Genomic DNA, 19,290 nt, shown 5'->3' on the forward strand with positions numbered 1-19,290 from the left:
AACCCATTTTGAGAGACAGAGAGAGAAGACGCAGCACTGTGGAACACAACAGAGAAAGTTTTAAAATGATTTATTTGACTTTATAATCTGTGTGGATTCATTTAGCCTTCTCATACAATCTACATGTTTAAGTGAATCAATGTTTGTGGGGCAATTTCCCCCATTATAAGTGGTAGACCTGCGGGAATTATTAAAATTATTAAATTATTAATTATTAAAAAGTTGCTACGTTTTTAGGTCCCAAATCGTAATCGGAGGCTGACTTGCTGCTCCTACTCTCAGACAGCTGTTGTTGTTGTGCGCACTAGGGAATGTAAATGTAAATCAATCATTGATATCGCGATATGACACTTTTTTATCATGTACAAATTTATACTGGTGTTGTCGTGGACTGTATGATATGGCACACCCTAGTGCACACACACTGAGAGGGAGCGTGGTGTGTCAGTGTTCAGTAATTTAAACTACTTAGTCAACACTAACAGTAGCTGCTGTTCAGTTTTCATACTTCATACTGCTCTCCTTCTAGTCACTTCTGAACTTGATGAACTAGACACTTCTGATTTTCTCTTGATTAAAGCTCCAGGTGACGGGTTGCCAGATATCACAAAAGGAGCATAACAAGCCCCTTAAAAACGCAGTTTAATAAGCATTACATTACCTTTACATTGATTCATTTAGCAGACGCTTTTATCCAAAGCGACTTACAAATGAGAACAATAGAAGCAGTTAAACTAACAGTAGGACAACAATATGCAAGTGCTATGATCCTTCTCAGTTTAATCTAACGCAGTACATGTACATTTTATTTTATTTTTTTATAAATAGAATAGAAGATAAAGTGTTAGTATTACTGGATCAAGTGCTGCCGAAAAAGAGGCGTCGTCTTCCGTTTCTTGAAAATGGCTACGGACTCAGCCGCTCTGGGGTGCGTTTCCCGAAAGCATCGTTGGCCAACTATGGTCGCAATTTCATCGCAATGTCCATTGAACTCTATTGGTAACGACGGAACTTGCGACCATAGTTGGCCAACGATGCTTTCGGGAAACGCACCCCTGGTTGAGTTAGGCCGATCATTCCACCAGAAGGGAGCAGTCCACGACAGGTAAAGGTCAGAGAAAGAGATTTAGTGCCTCTTTGAGATGGCCCCACAAGATGACGTTCACCTGCAGAGTGCAAGTTTCTTGATGGCACGTTAGTCTGAAGTAATGAGTTTGGGTAAAAGGGAACAGAGCCAATGGTTGTTCTGTAGGCAAATGTCAGTGACTTGAATTTGATGCAAGCGGCAACTGGCAACCCGTGCAATTTTGTGAGGAGAGGTGTGACGTGTGCTTTCTTCGGCTCGTTGAAGACCACTCTGACTGCAGCATTCTGGATCAGTTGCAGAGGTTAGACAGAGCAAGCTGGAAGATCAGCCAGGAGAGCATTACAATAGACCAGTCTGGATAGAACAAGCTGTTGGACAAGGAGTTGTGTAGCATGCTCTGATAGGAAGGGCCTGATCCTCCTAATGTTGTATAAAGCAAATCTGCAGGACCGGGCAGTTCTAGCAATGTGGTCTGTGAAGTTCAATTGATCATCAACCACAACTCCAAGGTTCCTGGCTGACCTCGATGGAGTTATGGATGACGAGCCTATCTGAATGGAGAAGTTGTGATGAAGTGTTGGGTTGGCTGGGACCACAAGCAGTTCTGTCTTAGCAAGGTTGAGTTGAAAGTGGTGGTCCTTCGTCCAGAACATAGAAACATAAGCAGACATGGCAAAAATGTACCGGGGAACACATTTAAACATAACTAGTATTACTAATATCCTACTAAATTTTAAAGTTAGGAAGTAACTAATTTATTATGAATAGAATAGTTCAATGTAAAATATTCAGATATTATATAACTGATTGATGAAGTAAAGCAATAACATGAGATTGAAAAATTATTCAGCAACACTTTATTTGAAGTTTAATTGCACCTATGAGTTGTATTTAATATCAATCAGTTGGGGCAGTTCATCTAAAAGTTGATGAGTATGTTTTGTTTACTTTATTTATATATTAAAATAGTTTACCAAAGAAATAATTGACCAAATAAAAGAAAAAGAAAAATCAAACAAGGTGAATTACTTTTCATTTCTAAAGTATTTGGGTTTATTTATTATACAAAGCCCTTTTTTGTCGATTTTTCTACTATATTGTGAAATATATCGTTACCGTGAAATAAAATTAGCCAAACCGTGAAACAGAAGTTTGGTCATACTGCCTAGCTCAGAATACTTGTAGTGGCACAAAGTGGAATTGCAAAGTTTTTGCCAGTTTTTTTTCCCCTGTGGGTCGGGTGCCAGCATTAGTGCCCTGATCCTCTCCAGGTGTTGTGCCCTATTCCCGACTGGATGCTGCAAATGTGTTGCTGTTTATCGAGTGCAGTAAAACTTTGGCATCCGATATCACATCCCTCTGGGTGTATGGTGTCTATAAATGAGTGAATAAATAAAAACACGCTTCCTTACTCTGACCTTGATCAACCCAAAGATCTGCTCAGTTCTGGGTCCTATAATGGGACAGATGTGTCTATTTTTGGGCTTAGTGCTCTTTATTCATTATTGGAAGCCCCTCAGACTGCTTACTTGTAGCTATTCTTCAATTGTTTCCCCGTGGCCCCGCTTTTTACACAGTCTCACGACTTTTCAGAGGACAGTTTTATAAAGAAAACTTCTCATTATTGTTGCTCTTGCATCTTCATAGCCTTGTTCAGATCGTATCCAACTTATTTAGTCTAAACACAGACTTGGGAAGGCCAGAGACGGGGTTATCATTTCGATGGGGGTCAGGGTTAAGTGGGACAGACGGCCCATTTCTGTGTAATGTTGTGCAGTGCTACAGCACATGTGGCTGTACACTGTCATCTGTCTCGTACAGACAGCTGTAAAAAGATGTTTCCACAGACAAGTGAGCTTTTGCTTAAATTCACATTTATAACCTTTGGATGATTATTATGTCTGATTTGAATGCTTAACTCTAAGGGTGAGTTAAATAAAAGCATGGCTTTGAATCATTCTCCTTAGTTCATTGCTAGGCCACTTGTGGCGCCTGTTTGCTCACACTCCCAGAAGAGTTCATTTGCATAGTCAAAAGTGTGTGCAGGTGGTGTGAACGTATTTACTGGTGCAAACTGAGATTCAGAACTTTTTCCGTCTTCCAAACTGTATGATTTTCATGACTTCCGGTTTCATTAGTGGTTTTCAAACGTGCATTCCTCTGTAGAACTGCTACCCATCAAATGCTAAGATATTGATTATTATTGCAGTCTAATTTGCACTTAAGCCGTTGCTCTTATTGCAGTTTCGTCTTGGCACATTTTCGCGTTATTCAGACTTAATTGCCCGACCGAAACAGCTTATGTAAGAATAGATTTAAATAGTGAAGTCTCAGATAACTCCATAAGGACCAGCGAGAAGCACGCTAGAGACACAACAAGAGCGCGCAAGTGGTTTTTTCTGGAATACTCTGTTCTTCTGTTATTTCAGTGCTGTATTTTAATCGAGGTAAGGCCATCTTCGATTCTCAGCTTACTTTGAATTTTTAACTTCACATAATTCTGTATTTCAGTTAGACGCGCTGCTTTATTTAACATAAAGCCGCGAGTGATATTGATTATTATTGCAGTCTAATTTGCACTTTAGACTGAGCCGTTGCTCTTATTGCAGTTTCGTCTTGGCACATTTTCGCGTTATTCAGACTTAATTGCCCGACCGAAACAGCTGTACTCACTCAAGCGGTGAAAGCATTATCTGTATATCTGTGTAATTTGCGCGCTGTCGCGGAAGCGTCAGCGGAAGCGTTCAGCTCTCGTGTTCAGCCTCCTCGTGTGAAGACCGACTCGGGTAAAGACCGTCGACTCTACCTGCGCGACTCCACCGAGCAAGGACACCAGAAAGGCACTTAAGTATCTCCTTTTCCCTCTTCCTTCACTCTTTTTATCTTATAGTTTACCTTAAACAACATGTGCTTTCAACACATTCGTGTTATCACTGGGCAACGCCCATTCATCAGGCTCAAAAGGCAGCGCAATACTGCCAATCTGCGTCCCATTCTCCCATCCGCACACACTCCTCTCTCTCTTTCCGTGGGCCTATGGAATTGCCAGTCAGCAGTCAATAAAGCTGACTTCATTCCAGCCTTTGCATCTCATTCTACTCTAAATATCTTGGGCCTGACTGAGACCTGGATTCGTCCAGAAGACTCAGCAACCCCCGCTGCTCTCTCTAGCAATTTCTCCTTCTCTCACTCCCCTCGCCAGTCTGGGAGAGGCGGGGGTACAGGGCTCCTCGTTTCTAACTATTTCAAATACGCTGCGCTCTCGTCTATATGCAACAACAACTCATTTGAATATCATGCTATTACACTCACAACTCCCATTAAGATCCATATTGTAGTCATTTATCGTCCCCCAGGTCAGCTGGGTAACTTTGTGGATGAGCTGGATGTGCTGCTGTCCTCCTTCCCTGAGGATGGCACCCCACTTCTAGTCTTTGGTGACTTCAACATCCATCTCGACAAGCCGTATGCAGCAGACTTCATCTCTCTCCTAGCCTCTTTCGATCTCACACAACTCATCACCACAGGTACTCACAAATCAGGCAACCAACTGGACCTGGTTTACACACGCAACTGCACCACAGACAACATCTTGGTGAGACCTCTCCATGTCTCAGATCATTTCCTCATTACCTTCAGTCTACAACTCTCTACCCCTGCACCACCAACCCCACCACCAGTCACTTTGAGGCGAAACCTGCGCTCACTTTCCCCCTCCCATCTTTCCTCTGCCGTCTCATCTTCTCTTCCCCCACCCTCACAATTCACATCTCTGGATGTGAATACCGCAACGGATACCCTATGCTCCATTCTAACCTCTTCCCTAGACAATATCTGCCCTCTCTCCTCCAGGCCAGCACGCGCTACTCCCTCTAACCCCTGGTTATCTGAGGTTCTTAGGGAACACCGGACCGAACTCAGGGCAGCGGAGAGGAAATGGCACAAATCAAAAGACGCATCAGACCTGAGTACGTATCAATCTCTCCTCGCTTCCTTCTCTGTTGATGTTCATGCTGCAAAATCTTCATACTTCCACAACAAGATCAACAACTCCTCCAACACACGTTTACTCTTCAAGACATTCAACTCTCTCCTCTGTCCACCTCCACCACCACCCACCACCTCCTTAACTGCTGACGATTTTGCGATCTTCTTCACCAACAAAACAACATCTATCAGCAGTCAGTTAGCAGCTCCACACACGCAGGAACCCAGACCGACCCCTTCCACAGCCAACATCCCTCTGCCCTCTTTTTCTCCACTAACCGAGGAAGAAGTATCTATACTTCTCCTCTCCAGTCACCCTACCACCTGCCCTCTTGACCCCATCCCCTCACACCTTCTACAAGCCATCGCTCCCACACTTCTACCAGCACTCACACACATCATCAACTCATCCCTCCATACTGGCATTTTCCCTACAGCATTCAAGCAGGCTCGGGTTACTCCACTGCTTAAAAAAACAACGCTAAACACATCATTTGTAGAACATTACAGACCTATCTCTCTCCTACCATTCATTGCGAAGACACTTGAAAGAGCTGTTTTCAACCAAGTAACATCCTTTCTGTCTCTCAACAACCAGCTGGATGTCAACCAATCCGGCTTCAAGAAAGGGCATTCTACTGAGACTGCATTACTGTCTGTCACAGAAGCCTTACGGATCGTAAAAGCTGCTTCCAAATCCTCAGTCCTCATCCTCCTGGATCTGTCTGCTGCCTTCGACACTGTGAATCATCAAATCCTTCTGTCCAGCCTCTCAGCACTGGGCATCACAGGAACTTCACTCCACTGGTTCAAGTCCTATCTCACAGGTAGGTCCTTCAAGGTCGCATGGAGAGGCGAGGTATCCGGAGCACATCAACTGACCACAGGGGTTCCCCAGGGTTCAGTTCTTGGTCCCCTCCTCTTCTCCATCTACACCACATCACTGGGACACATCATACAAGCACACGGCTTCTCCTACCACTGCTATGCTGATGACACACAGCTCTTCCTCTCGTTTCAACCAGATGATCCCACAGTAGCTGCACGGATCTCAAGCTGCCTGGCGGACATCTCGACGTGGATGAAGGAACATCACCTGCAGCTCAACTTGGCAAAGACTGAGCTTCTCGTCCTCCCTGCCAATCCGTCTCTACAGCACAACTTCACTATCCAGCTAGAGTCATCATCAATCACCCCATCAAAGTCGGTGAGAAATCTTGGAGTAACGTTTGATGACCAGCTGACCTTCACAGATCACATTTCAAAGACAGCTCGATCATGCAGGTTTGCTCTACACAACATCAGGAAGATCAGGCCTTTCCTAACTGAGCATGCAACACAACTTCTCGTCCAGGCCCTGGTCCTTTCTAGGCTTGACTACTGTAATGCTCTTCTGGCCGGACTTCCAGCATGTGCAACTAAACCCCTACAGATGATTCAGAACGCCGCAGCCCGTCTTGTCTTCAACGAGCCAAAGAGAACCCACGTCACTCCTCTGTTCAGCTCACTGCACTGGCTACCTCTCGCTGCTCGCATCAAGTTCAAGGCATTGACGCTTGCTTACAGATCTATCACAGGCTCAGCTCCCTCCTACTTTCACTCACTCCTACGAGTCTACATCCCTACCAGAAACCTACGATCGGCCAACGAGCGACGTCTCGTGGTTCCATCCCAGAAAGCCACAAAATCACTTTCCAGAACATTCTCATTCACAGTTCCATGCTGGTGGAACGCTCTCCCCACCCTCATCCGGAATGCAGAATCCCTGACAACATTCAGAAGACAGCTGAAAACCCATCTCTTCCGGGAGCACTTAACCTCATAAAAAAAAAAAAAAAAAAAAAACCTCCCCTTTCCCTCTAAACCTCGCTTATCGGGCTTATGCTACCCTGAATAATGCCTGAACTTTGTATCTGGAGCACTTCTTGCGCTGCTTTTTGTTTTTGCCTCTTCATGATGACTCGCTTAATCTAGTCCTACTTTGTAAGTCGCTTTGGATAAAAGCGTCTGCTAAATGACTAAATGTAAATGTAAATGTAAGTGAACAAATGGCTCTTATGAGCTGGTTCTTTTAAAGGGAAGCAGAAACATACAGCATGACCAGTGTAGTCTGAATCCTGATTAAATTACTCTTATTATGAGCTGGTTCTTTTTAATAGTGGTTGACCAATATTGTTTTCTTGATGGGCGATGCCGATGTCTTAAGCCCCTTTCACACAGCGCGTTGATCCCGGGAAATTGCCGTAAAATTGCTAGAGTGCCTTCAGTGTGAACGCAAACACGTACCGGGATTGATGCCGCAGGGCTCGACATTAAGGCTTGTCCGCTTGTCCGGGACAAGTGGATTTTTTTGTAGGACAAGTGGAAGAGAAAATTAGTTGTCCCACTGGACAAGTTAAATTTCAAACAAAATAAAATGCCATGTTACTTCACGTTATGTGCCGCTCATTACGTCTATAATTTTACAGATTTAATTTTACCGATTTGAGACATCGCATAACTGCCAGATTCAAACTGCTTTCGCGCGTTGGCTGGCGCTGAGCCAGTCGGACGCGTTCAGCGCTGTCATATATCACAAATTAGCAGTTTCAACCTCATAATGTTTATTTTAGGTTTCAGATATTTAAATACTCATAAACACGAGTAAAACAATAAATTTGGAGTTTGTAAAATACACACTGATGTCTGTATATACAAGCAGCAGTAACAATCTATTCAAATATAATTTGCCGAAATGTGTTATTCATATCAGACAAACATAGTGGAAGTAACTATAAAGTTTACTCTATTCTTCTCAGTTCACAGGCCACATTCTTGCATTTATTTCGGGAGAAACTGATGAATTCACGTGCTGTAAATCCGACTGACAGGACAACATTGTGGCGCCCATCTCATTTATAGATCAAGATTATTTATAAAGGTTTTTAAACAGCCAAACACACTCACTCACACGTATTTGAGAATCGGAATATCAGATAGGATGTTTATGACATGGTAAGCAAGTTTGTGAATATTTTGAATAAAAAAGGAAAAGCGAAATAAAAGCAACACATCTGTCATACAGTATTATTGTGGCTGCGGTGTATCGCGTGACGCGTCGCCATGGAAACATTAAAGGGAACGTTCGCCTTGAAAAAACTCACTCTGGGGGTGTCAGTTAGAATATTTTAAACTTACGCGTCAAAGGGTTAAAGAAAAGATCGAAAATAAATATTTGTGTGTGCTGTAAAGTGGTTAGAAAAAAAATTAATCGGAATCGGCAGGTCAAACTCAATGAAAAAACGAAATCGGCCTAGAAAATTGTAATTGGTGCATCTCTATGTCTACAAAATTATTTTAGATATAGTATACAGTAAGTCTAGCTAGCTTGCAAATACTGAGGATACCTACAAGAGTCACCACTTCCTCTGGTGATACACTACACACCAGCGTGCAAAGTATTAATTTGTATTATGGAGTCTGGAGTCTGGAGATCCTTATTTCTTGTTGAAGGGGAACTCTGTCCTTGGGACACGTTCCTTTCTACTGTTCCAACTGAATTTTATTAATATTGATAGTGTTTGGATGCTTTCAATAGTTTGTTCGAATTCTGCATTAGCAAAACACAAAAAATAGATAAATGATAAAATTATAAATCTTTACCCGGACAAGTGACTTTTGTGCATGGACAAGTAAAACATAAATTTACTTGTCCGAAGGACAAGTGCCTCAAAAAGTTAATGTCAAGCCCTGAGCCGGGATCGATGCCGGGATGGGGACCTACTAAGATTGCTGGGATCAGTCCCGGAACGTGCCCTGTGTGAACAAAAGCCAGGACCAATGCCGTAAGGGGTGTGTCGTAGTGATGACGCATGTGCCATCTCAATTACGACTCAGTTGCTCTTAGAAGAAAGTTTGTGTTCGTTATCAACAAAGAAAGAATGAAAAAATGTCTGCAAACTGGAATGAAGCAGAGACCATGAGCTCCTTATTATCCATGCTGAAGCTTAGATCGTTCGCCAGCTTTGTGGAACGGTACGAGATGCGTTAGTATACGACCGAATCAGTGTTTTCGACGCGTATATTACACATCATGTGTCTTTACGGGATGTGTGTGAACGCACTCACAGATTCCGGAAAATCACTGGCAGTGTGAATGAACCAAAATCAATCGATTATCCGTGTATTTTCCGGAATCTCTGTGTGAAAGGGGCTATAGAGAGCAGGATGGCATCTATCTATCTGTCTTTCGTTCGGTCGTTCGTTCATTTGTTTCTATCTATCGTTCGTTCAGTCATTCGTTTCTATCTATCTAGCTTCGGTTCGTTCGTTCTCATAATTACAGTATTTTTCACAAATAAAGTAACTGTTTAAAAAAATATGAATAAAAAGGAAGTAAACACGGTAACCAACAGGGCACTCAGTAATGTGGTAAGCTTGCGCACACTGGGATTCTTATTTTCTCTAATAAAGAAAAGGTTACACCAATTTTACATACAGCACACAGTGAAAATTACATGAATTTGACTTAATGGGCAACTATTTGCTCAGGCTCTGCCTTTCTCAGCACCATCAAAATAAAAGTCCCGCATCTGCCAAACAGAAAAAAAGAGATATCGGCTTCTACTTTTTAAGTGAATAAAAATCAAACAGAGTACTCGAGTACTCAATTTTGAGATCTATCAGTGCTGAAAATGAAAATGCCCATTAGGCTTGGCGCGATAGTCGGTGTTACCGGTGTTACACGGTGTTCAGTCGCAACACCGGTTTCATCACTTGCCCACCGCAGCACCGCAAATTTTTTTTTTAAAGCAATTACGCAGTATCCATATTTTCTGTCACCAGTTGACTAGCGTTGTATGATCATGCTCAACCATTCAAGCGTGACAGAACAAGAGACCGCGCTGTAAGTCCTGCCTATTACACACGCACACATACCACACACACGAAAAAGACGCGCGTCAGTATCGAGTTCTCTTTTCGGCCTTGAACAAGGATTGGTATACCGGTAGCCTAATAATCATGAATGCACTCTCTTGTGTGCGTGAATGAATCTTTTAACACATTTCCGGCAAACTTTTCACGCAAAAGAAAAACTCTTCATAAAGCACAGTGAAATTCATGTGGCGTATCCTGTTGGAACGAGGTTGTTCGTTAAATTCACACGAGCTCTAAACGAATGCGAGACTGCTGCGATTAGTCAAAATTTATTAATGAAACAAAATCAGAGGGAATAGTTTCTTTAATGTATTTTTTTACCGGTTGGCCGTTCACACGGCTTTCATAGTTTACAGTTAGGGTAGTGCGGAGACCAAGGCCGGGTTTCCCGATAACGATGTATCTAAGCTCTTAAGAGCGTTCTCTATGTGCAAGGTTACGCTCGTCACACGCCGCAATTCCACGTGCGTTTCCCAAAAATGCACTTAATGCGCGAGAACGCGTTCCTGCTACTTAAGAGTCGCTGTCCATTCGCGAAGTGCTAAAATGTAACCTTACATGGTGTATTCTTATCCTTTTTAATAAACGTTTTATGTTTAATATAAGCGTTTGCGTTTTTCAAGAATAATAACGAACCCACCATTCAAACACTGGTTGAATACGAAATCGCGCCCTATACCCTCAAATAGAGCGTTATTGTTCTCAACATGATCTCAAGCAGTGAAAAATAGAGGACACTGACAACGCGCTGAAAGACAGGACCAAGCAGGTAATATTTAATATGAAACAAAGTCTCAACTTTCAAATTTGGTCAGTCAAACAAACATAAAATAGGCCTACTGTTTTTTGGCTCTTTAATGTGTTGTGACAGATTGCCTCAGTTAAAGCCAAGTTCAAATCCACCGAAGTTAATCAGTAACTCTTCTGACTGCTTTGTCGCACTAAAATGGTGGAATTTGATTGGTGTCAAATTCACCATGAATTCGCATGACATTCGCATGTCAATCAAACTCAATACGAATGATGAATTGACGCCATGCAAAAAAAAAAATTACATCACTCTAACACCCCCCACCCCCACGATGAAACCGGTAATACCGGTGTTGTCACAAGTCGATTAACCGGTGGGAGAATATTATCACCGTCACATCTCTAATGCCCATCCCTAATTCATACTTCATTGGTAACGCCAAGGGATGCCCAATTATAGTCAGTAATGCATGATATTGCATTTGCGCTGAAACTAAAGAATGAATGAACACGGGTAAACTGAAGGGCTTTGTTTGCTGGTTAATAAACTCAACCAAATGCATCCCATATGAGATTAATCAGATATGTTCAACATAAAAGTAATCTTACAACTTACATCTGCTCAAGGACACAAATGCACTTGTGAAATTGACCGTGCTTGTCTGAATGAGTAACTGCCGTTTTGGAAGCACTCTTCCTGTAATAACAACGCTGAAACGGGCAACTAAGGCACAAAGAATTTACAACATTCTATTACATAGTATTCTTATTATAATGTTGTGTATGGCAGATTGGTGCTTCACATCTTGCACTAGCTGTATTTTCATATCAAAGTGTTTCCAGGCATCACTGTGTGCTTTTAAATCATAGTTTATTTCGCTGGTGGGGTCTTAACGCTAATCAATCAGACTTCAGGTAACGCCCAAAATGGCGCAATAACCAATCAGAAAAAAATCAATCACTGTCACGTCCGAGTACTCAAGGACTCGTGCACATCCCTAGCATGAATCCTGAAAAAAATTACTCTTACCGTATGAGCCCTTTCTTTTTAGTGAATTAAAAACACACAGCATGACCAGTATAGTACAAATCCTGAACAAATAGTGAGCTGGTTCTTTTTAGTGAATCAAAACACTCAGTATGAACTCTACATTTGTACCAGTTTAGTACAAATCCTGATCAAATGACTCCTATGAGCTGGTTCTTTTTAGTGAATCAAAAACACACAGCATGACCAGTGTAGTCTGATTCTCGATAAGCTGGTTCAATGAATGAATGACATATGGTACCACATTTTAAATAATTTAGTAGTTTTATTTAATATATAGTTAGAATCAGTTATTGGATTACATTTACGGCGCTTATAAAAGAATGGGAAAAGTCATTAAGTCTTTGTAAATGTCTTTCACAAGAATTGTTTTACACTTAGATTTGTTGAAATCTGAAATTGTCATCAATTGGCAACAAAATTCAATTGTTTTTTTTCCAAATATTTACACCTCAAAAGTACTAAAATCGTAAATGGAACAATTACAAGGAATCGGGACCAAAATTCCTCACCATTTTCATTGCTGTCTACGGAAAGTTTATTTTCTGTAAATCCCACTGTGTGCTTCTGGGAAATCTTGTACGTAACATGCATAAATCAGGCCACAGGAATGTCTATCAAGGAAAGAAACACAGTATATTTTGATTCCAAGTCTCCATTTCTTCTCCATATAATCACATGGCTCTCTGGGAGACCCAATTGTTCTCATTTGTGACTTTTCCTTTCCTCTGGCTTGTTGTGTTCATGATAGTTCATCACGCATTTCCTGGACTTCCTGGTTTCTTGGCCCAGTACTGCTGTGCAGTCCACCTGCTCCGCTTGGAGATTAAACTCGCTTTCTCAGGACTTCTGGAGTCAATTAAGCAGTCTGAAAACGCAAAGCTGAGGTGAATTTAGATGCAACTGTCTGCTGAATGGAGAAAAAAGCTGCCAGCGCTTCAGTGAAAGGTACATATAAACGGTACCAGAATTCAACAGTCACACATTCACATCCTTGTTGGTTCGACACAAGCCAAGGCAGAGCTGAGGAAGCTGGCGGACAGCCATGTTGAATCAGTGATTCATTGTATAGGCATAATGCATTGGAGATAAAATGTGGTATTTTGTGCTCTTTGTGTACCTGTCTTCACTATGTGGGCTAGTGACAAGGGGAAAGTGTTGTGAGTCACTCCTGGGAAAAGTACTGAAACATTCGAAAATAGGATTACAAATGCTGTTTTTGGCATGGAGCAGCAGGTGCGTTAATGCACTGTCAAGGACTCAACTTCGCTCATGTACTGTTCTTCTGTCTTCTATCACCCACAGGCATGCTGAGTGTCATCTGTAATCTGTGTTGATATACCGTAGAATCTGCTGTCTATAGTGGAGCAGGTAACATTTCCAGATAAGGCCGTCCATTAGTGTGGTCCCATAAAATACCATAAATAAATGGCCATTTCTTATTTATTCTAAGGTTTCATTTAACTGCCTAAGGCACGCTTGAACCAGCACTGAAAAAGAGTTACTGTCTGTCACTTAAACGTTGATAGTAAATGCAAAATTGCAACAAATCGGCAAGTAACACATTGAATTAAATGGGACTTTTTGAAGTAGAAAGACTAAAATAGCAGTTTCTTGTAAAATTTTCTCTAATAATCTTTTTACAAACCATTTTTTTTAGTTTGAGTGTTATTTTAGTATAATTTACATACCATGTTTTTTTTAATTAGTTAAATTTAACCCCTGATTTAACATTTTTATTTAGCATCAATTTATTTTGATTTCAGTTTTAGTATTTTACATCTAACATTTGTATTTTTCAACTTTATTTCAATTATTGAAAATTATTTGTAATGTTTTAGTTAAGAATAACACTGGCTTGAACTGGGATTGAAATCTAAAATGCAAGAAATCGTCGTCTTAATGAGTACTTTTGCTTGGTTTTGCAGTAAAAATACAGTAAACATTCTTAAATCAAGATTTCTTTTGAGGAGCAAAATATAGTAAAAAGATAGTAACACAATATCAAGACGTTACTGTATGTATGTATGTAAATATGATAACCAGGGGCGGTTTCTCCATTAGGGCGATTTGGCGACGCACCGCCAAAGTTTGAAAGGGACTTTTTCAATCACATTCACAATCTCATTCAACCACAGAGTTACGCTAGCCGTCACTGTATGTTCTGCCTCTGGATATAGCCTAGTCCAATCAGCGTCATGTCACGTTCTGTGGAGTACCGCCTCTTTTTGGGCGATTTCACTCTGGCTGAGAATGTGTTCCCATAGACTTACATTCAAAGATGTTTTTTTTCCGAACTGCAGGCACTGCAATGCATTCTCTATGGGTTCGGGGAGGGCTCGCACTAACGTGCTCATCATATGTATGATACGTATCCTTAACTTGTGCAGCGATTGGTGGGAACAAACATACACTATTAAAAATCTTTAAGATTAAGTGACAAATAATATTTGAAAACAATTTTGAATTTGAACAACAAGAAAAAATGAAACACTACTTTAATATCTTTATCAAATGTGATTAAAAAAATAAACATAAAAAAGAGAACAAGAGCGAGAGAGACTGTTGGGACATCTCGCGAGTTGAGGCCAGTTGAACTTGAACAACGTCATGGCGAACGCAGTTAATTCTATTGTGTCATTAAATTTTTGATCACTTTGCTACTTTGAAAGAGAGAAGAGCAAAATTTCAGTATAAGTAAGCAGTGTATTAAGCGAGTAATGTGATGTAAGCAGTGTAATAATAGTGAGTAGTGTAAATAGTGAGTAATGTGCTGGGTTCGTACGGGTGCTTGAAATCCTTGAAAGTGCTTGAATTTTGATGTGTTTAAGGTTTGAAAAGTGCTTAAATTTTGGATAAAATGCTTGGAAATTTAACTATATTTCTTTCACAACAAATATTTATCTGACGGAATAGTTTGTTTATTAAGTGGAGAAATAAAATGTAGCCCTTCAGATTCAAAAGCGATTTGCGCTACGCTGGCCAGAGCAAGTAGCGTAAATATTTATTTGTAGTTATGTGATTTCAGTTGTTTCTTATTAAATTGAAATTGGAGTAAACATTTTTGGAAATTCGCGTCCTGGCTGGGCTTTGTTTGCATTGATTTTGACTTGCTGCTGAATTGTTAACACTCATACAGAAACAAACAAGGAGATTTATTGTAAGAGTCACTTTATTTTTTATTAATATTAAAGTAGTGAAGTTGCCTTTACATGCTTAAGCTGTTAATTTATCCATTGCATGGATAGCCAAGTCACCTTCATTTATATAGCGCTTTTAACAATATACACTGAACAAAATTATAAACGCATCCTACCCAAAAAAAAAAAAGGTTGTTGATTGTGGCCTGTGGAATGTTCACTCCTCTTCAATGGCTGTGCGAAGTTGCTGGATATTGGCAGGACCTGGAGCACACTGTCGTATTCGCCGATCCAGAGCATCCCAAACATGCTCAATGGGTGACACATCCGGTGAGTATGCTGGCCATGCAAGAACTGGGATGTTTTCAGCTTCCAGGAATAAGAGTCACTCATTTACACAAAACAGTGCCTGATGGCTCGAGAACGCAAACCATGAAATAAGTTCCAAGGTACAAGCCTTGAAAAATTTATAATACAGAATTTGTTATCGCTTCCGTGTAGCCACGTGAACCGGAATTATCCCGACAACGTTTTATCTGTCCCGAGGTAAAGGAAGGGAAGGAGGCCTTCACAGGGGAGAGACTAGTTGACACTTCAAGACTGTGCTGTCGTCGCGTCCAGGCGCAGGTCCTTCATCAGATCTGGACACGGCCTGGATCCGGCGGACTGCGGTAAACCTCGGGATAAACAGAGAGACTATGATGTAACAAGTACATAAGGATTTATGGGAAGTGTTCCCGGTTCCGGCTGACCTAATCTAGGGCCCTATAATTTCCGCGATCACGGAATTGGCAAATTAACGCGGAATCTAGTGTCAACGCGGAATTTCGCGGAATTTTAGATATTTGGAATAAAATTCTGTTTTTGTGTGGGAGAAAAACGTATGTCTGAGGAAAATCGCATATTACTGAAAGAACGAGCAGAGAGAGAGGCCCGGTGAAGCAGTCGATTCTGTTCCCTATCGGAATTCCTGTTCCCTTTACGCGGTCATACTACAAATAATGCGTAGTTGCCGAGTTACCATGCGTACCATCAGAACTGAATACGAGCGAGAAGCACAACTGGATGTACAGGAAGCCAAAAGGTTAAAAAAGATTGTATTTTTTCTCGAAATGTAAGCGTTTTTTTTATTGTTTTTTTTTTTTATTGTTTTTTATTAGAAGCGAGTTTTTCCCCATCTGTCAATTCAATCCAGATTATTTCTTTTCAAATTTAAAACGTTATTACAGATTTCAATGTAATGTTTATTAAGGCTTTGATTTATTAAGGTTTATTAAGGCTTTGACGCATGCTCTGGGGGGGGGACAGAATCGACTGCTACACCGGTCGCGCGTGCGTCTTCAATCTGTCTTGCTCTCTCTCACTCCCTCGCGCTTATTAATCTAAATCAATTGAGAGAATTGACACAATGGTAAAAAATCGGAAGAACGAAGTTTCACGTGGAGTATTCGGATATTTTTTTTTCCTGAATTAGGCTACCGCTGGGTGTGAATTGTGCAAAAAAAAAAACTTTTTTACCTTGCCTTCTTCTCTGAAAAGAGTTCCGCCCATTCAGCTGACATAAAAACACTTTCAATAAACTAAACAAAACCTATCCAATGATGAAATGTTTTCTGTGCTGACAAATCTTGTGTGATGTTCTAACTGCCGGGATAATCACACAACGCGTGCAAGTCTGCTAATGATACGTCCGATTCGCGAACTAATGACTCCTTTGAACCGATTCACTTTAATGAATGGTTAAAACAACTGATCTGTCCAACACTGAATCGGTTCGGTGTATAACAAAATCGGTAACACTTTACAATAAGGTTCCATTTATTAAACTCTAGTTAACTAGATCAGTTAACATTAACTATTAATAAACTGCACTTCTACAGCATTTATTAATCTTTATTAATGTTAATTTCACCATTTAGTAGCCTACATTATTTAAATGAAAAGTTGTATTTGTTAACATTAGTTAGCTTAATGCACTGTGTGAAGTAACATGATAAAAATACAGGGTTAGGGTTAACTAAGATTAACAAAGATTAATAAATACAGTAACAAATGTATTGCTCGTGGTTCATGTTAGTTAGCCTAATACATTCACTAATGTAAACAAACCAAACCACATTTAACACCTCTTAAAATGAGAATTTTGTTTGTTACCTCAATAAATTTAGGGTCATTCTTATTTTATTTGTGTAACTTTGAATCATTAACATTAAAAACACTCTTTTTACGACTAAAATAACAGTAAAGGGTAAAAAAAAACTGAATTCCCAAAAATTAAAACGGAAAAAATGGAATTTGCAAAAATTAAAACGGAAAAAACGGAATTTGGGAAAAAATTAAACGGAATTTGGGAAAAAATAAAACGGATTTTATAGGGCCCTACTAATCTATGCAGCCTAACATTGGATTATAGAAGTCTATAATGTGTTGTGTATGCTAGGTCAACGAGATGTGTCTTTAGTCTAGCTTTGAACTGACAGAGTGTGTCTGCTTCCCGGACAATGTTAGGAAGACTGTTCCAAAGTTTTGGTGCTAAATAGGAAAAGGATCTACCGCCAGCAGTTGATTTGGATATTCTAGGTATTATCAACTGGCCGGAATTTTGAGATCGTAATAGACGTGAAGGACTATAATGCGTTAAGAGCTCGCTCAAGTACTGCGGAGCTAAACCATTTAGTGCTTTATAAGTGATCAGCAATATTTTAAAATTTATACGATGTCTAATAGGGAGCCAATGCAGTGTTGACAGATCCGGGCTAAAATGGTCATAAGGGCATTCTCTGAATCATTAACTGAATCATGATTTATTGACTGTTCTTAAAAACTTAATAGAAACCTAAATGTTCCTCTTAAGTAATCAATCTCCCGGTTTTATTGTGTCATCGACTGCCTTTCTGGTTAGTCATGTTTGTTTGCATCTGTTTATTCGTGTCTGGCTGTAGTTTTGTCTTCCTTCATTGGGACGGGCCTCTTGAGAATGAGAGGTGAACGCAGGCTGCTATCAGATCCAGTCTGATGTGGATGGATTTGGTTTTCATTTGTGTTTTGAGACCAGAGCAAATCCAGACTTCTAGCTCTTATCCAAAATGATAGCTGAGCAATAAATTTGATACAATTTTCTGATGACTCCATGGGAAAATGTCTGCGCTGCTTATCGACAGTGTTTTTTTTATTCAGTATTAAAGATAAAAACCAAATATATTTAATATACAAAGCTCTTTCAGTAAGTAAACAAACAGCTTCTCATGTACTTTTTTTTATTTAATCAAAAAGTGAATCATTCGGACTGAATCATTTTTAATCATTCATAGTAATTTGGGTCTTATGAACAGGAGCAATTGATAACTTGAAAAGGTCCATCTGTAAAGAACGATTCATTCACAGATCTAATATTGGAGACTTTCAGACACAATCATTGAATCATTCAGAATCATTAATAATCATTCAGTTTTTATGATCAGGATTAGGGATGTCCGTGGCCGATTAAGCATTTATTGGCTATTCCAAGCCCAATCCTTTATTTTATGTCAGCTGTCATGCAAGTGTTGTGCAGTAGGTGGCAGTATGCACTTTCAAGTGAGTTTGCTATTCCGAATTAAAAGGAAAAGAAGAAGCTTGTTATACGTGCGCGATACTCGAAAACCAATGAGTTCTGTTGTATCGCGTCACACACACGTTCGAGTTGCCGTGTTTTGCATATTTGATGCCCACTTTTGTAATTTATTTACGGTTTATTTTCATCTTCTGTCATGAGACATTGTAGCCATAAAGCATTGCTTTCGGACTGAGTGCTTCATGCTTTCTAACCTTATCTCCACTTTTTAGTATTTTTGATGCAGTTATTCTGCCTATATATATAAAACAAAAAGTTTATCAGTAGTCCCATGTTCATAATTGTGAACACAGAGTCTGTTTACAAAATCTCCCATAAACCCTCTACAGACACACTGAAGCTCGAGTCGCCATTGGCTAGTAAATTTATTTTATTTGCCAGACTTTTTACATGAAATGCAAGAACAATGCATATGAAAAAACAAAACAAAACAAAAAACGACATAAATGTAATATAAAATACAAATATGAAATATCAATTTCAAACACTATTAAAGGGATACTTCACCTCTGGAAAGATGAATGTATATTTAAAATAGGTCATTTATGTAGAAGAAATATGAAGAAATTTTTGAATTTGGAGCTTTCTAGACTGAGAAAAGCCAGAAAATGTATTTTTGGCTTATGTGGATGAAAGACAACAACTCCCAGAATGCACTTGCTTCGCTGCCCTAGGAGGCCACTCCCAAGCCACGCCTACCGGTTAGAGAGCGCAGGGTTAGGCTACTAGTCAGTCTCCGTGACGTGTT

The 19,290-nt window shown here is 40.2% G+C and overlaps 1 protein-coding gene across 4 annotated transcripts in view; it reads left to right on the forward strand.

Moving 5' to 3' along the window:
- Positions 1 to 19,290, forward strand: part of znf469 (zinc finger protein 469) — a 377,504-nt gene that overhangs the window by 32,591 nt on the left and 325,623 nt on the right. For 2 of the 4 annotated variants that reach the window (XM_081356732.1, XM_081356736.1), the window contains exon 1: positions 12,654 to 12,737. The exons of the other annotated variants lie outside the window; for them this stretch is intronic. The gene's annotated coding sequence lies outside the window, so the exon portion shown is untranslated. Of the gene's footprint in view, positions 1 to 12,653; positions 12,738 to 19,290 lie in introns of those variants that run through there. 4 annotated transcript variants of the gene reach the window in all.

This window comes from Scardinius erythrophthalmus (assembly GCF_964197995.2).
Source record: "Scardinius erythrophthalmus genome assembly, chromosome: 24".
Taxonomy (NCBI): Eukaryota; Metazoa; Chordata; class Actinopteri; order Cypriniformes; family Leuciscidae; genus Scardinius; species Scardinius erythrophthalmus.